Below are 2,500 nucleotides of genomic sequence, written 5' to 3'. Positions count from 1 at the left end.
AAAACCTGTGAATTTAATTAGTAATTTTTGCATACAAAAAGGAACTTATATATTTCACTTACGAGGCAGACATAATGTTAACGAGTTGAACAACCATTTTGAAGGTTATTGTATTTGGAGCGCTGTTCTTGAAGGTGTGTTGCTGTGTTGTTTTCTTCTTGTCTGGTATATTGTTACTGTTTAGTCATAGGTCAGCTTAGACCGAGCAGACCTATAATCATAAATATTGCAGCCATGACCATCCTGTCGAGTCCCGACCAATTGTTTCAAAGGCTGATGGAAATAGACACACACACACACACACAAGCAAATATACATATACATACATGCGTACACACACATACATGCATACATACATACATACATACATACATTTCATACATACATACATACATACATACATACATACATAATTCAGTTTGTTGGCAAGAAATCTTGAAATAAACTGAATAATGACATACATATACACACATATATCGTTATGTAGAATACACTCAAACAAACAAATACATGAACAAAAACACACATGTATATCCATATAAATATATGTGTGTGAATGTCGATGTCTGTGTACGTATGTATGTGTTTGTTAGGAATGAATACACAATTTGTTTACGGAAGATAGAAAACACGGAAGATGCGGTGATTGGCAGGAAAATTCAACGATCTCTGATGAATTTTTAATGACAACCCAACTAATGCATACAATTTCAGTTATCGCAATGAGGTTAAGAATATATGGATCTATTTTAAAACGGGGACGCCAGTTTTCATTTATGTTTCATGTAGTATTTTTGGTACCGAAAGACTTTCAAACTTCGGATACTTATCTATTTTGTGTTATAGAACAGAAAAATATTTTTGTATTCGAATTTATTTCATGTAAAAAATTGTCTTATTTCGATAATTTCTACTAATCACTGACGTCTATTCAGTTGAAAACAGTTAGCGCTGTAACGGTGTATATCGTATTAATCCCCTAACCCTAACACTAACCCTAACTAGACTGTTAACCGTAACCGTAACCCTAACCCCTAACCCTAAAACTAACCCTAACTCGAGAATCCGAACTCTAAAATTGTTACACACATAGATACGCACAGCGTAATTTATTATATAAACAATATATGCGTATAAATTACGATTAAACCGGATGAAATATATCACAGGGAATAACATTTTTATGACCGCCCAGCAGTAACTCTTATTCAGCTGAATAGACGTCAGTGATTGGTTGAAATTACAGAAATACGACAACTTTAACATGGAATAACTTACGAGTAAAAGATGTTTTATATGACACATTCTACCAGTGTCCCAAGTTTCAAAGTGTTTCGTTAGTGTTTCGTTAAGAAAATACTGGTGCCCCCGTTTTAAAATAGATCCGAATATATTAACAATAATATTATACATACAGACATACATGCATTCTTTTATTCTTTTATTCTTTTACTTGCTTCAGTCATTTAACTGAGGCCATGCTGGAGCACCGCCTTAAAAGGTTTTAGTCGAAGAAATCGACCCCAAGACTTATTCTTTGTACGCCTAGTACTTATTCCATCGGTCTAATTTGCCGAACCGCTAGGTCACGGGGACGTAAACATACCAGCATCACTTGTCAAGTGATGGTGGGGGAAAACACACACACACAAAGACATACATAAATATATGTATATGTATGTACGACGGGCTTCTTTCAGTTTCCGCCTACTATATCCACTCACAAGGCTTCGGTCGGCTCGAGGCTATAGTATAAGACACTTTCCCAAGGTTCTACACAGTGAGACTGAAATCGGAACCATGTGGTTGGGAAGCAGCCACGCACGCACGCACGCACACACACACACACACACACACACACACACACACACACACAGACACACACAGACACACACACAGACACACATATACACACACACACACACACACACACACACACACACACACACACACACACACATGCGCAGGAGTGATTGTGTGGTAAGAAACTTGCTTACCAACCATATGGTTCCGAGTTTATTCCCATTCCGTGGCACCTTGGGCAAGTGTCCTCTGCTACAGCCTCAGGCCGACCAAAGCCTTGGGAGTGGATTTGGTAGACAGAAACTGAAAGAAGCCCGTCGTATATATATATATTTATATATATATATATATATATATATATATATATATATATATATATATATATATATATATATATATATATATATATATATATATGTATGTATATATATATGTATATATATGTATATATGTATAGATTTATATGTGTGTAACTGTGTCTGTTCGACCTCCCCACCGTCGCTTGACAACTGATATTGGTGTGTTTATGTCCCTGTAAGTTAGCGGTTCGGCAAAAGAGACCACTAGAATAAGTACCAAGCTTACGAAAAATAAGTCCGGGGGCGATTTTTCCGATTAAAAGACGGTGCTCGTGCATGGCCGAAGTCAAATGGCTGAAACAAATGAAAGAGTAAAAGTGTAAAGAGTATATATATTC

The 2,500-nt window shown here is 36.3% G+C and overlaps 1 protein-coding gene and 1 long non-coding RNA gene across 8 annotated transcripts in view; one reads left to right on the top strand and one right to left on the bottom strand.

Moving 5' to 3' along the window:
• The window catches only part of LOC106870507 (LIM/homeobox protein Awh), a 379,078-nt gene that overhangs the window by 85,998 nt on the left and 290,580 nt on the right, over positions 1–2,500 (bottom strand). The gene's annotated exons all lie outside the window — the stretch shown is intronic.
• The window catches only part of LOC149137811 (uncharacterized), a 15,871-nt gene that overhangs the window by 6 nt on the left and 13,365 nt on the right, over positions 1–2,500 (top strand). Inside the window, exon 1 of the long non-coding RNA XR_016243740.1 lies at positions 1–134. This exon is cut by the window's left edge and continues 6 nt beyond it. This is a non-coding gene — a long non-coding RNA (uncharacterized LOC149137811). The remainder of the gene's footprint in view (positions 135–2,500) is intronic.

This window comes from Octopus bimaculoides, chromosome 1 (genome assembly GCF_046866305.1).
Source record: "Octopus bimaculoides isolate indiv1 chromosome 1, ASM4686630v1, whole genome shotgun sequence".
NCBI lineage: Eukaryota > Metazoa > Mollusca > Cephalopoda > Octopoda > Octopodidae > Octopus > Octopus bimaculoides.
The sequence above is the reverse complement of the archived record's forward strand: the minus strand, read 5'-3'. Positions and strand labels throughout refer to the sequence as shown.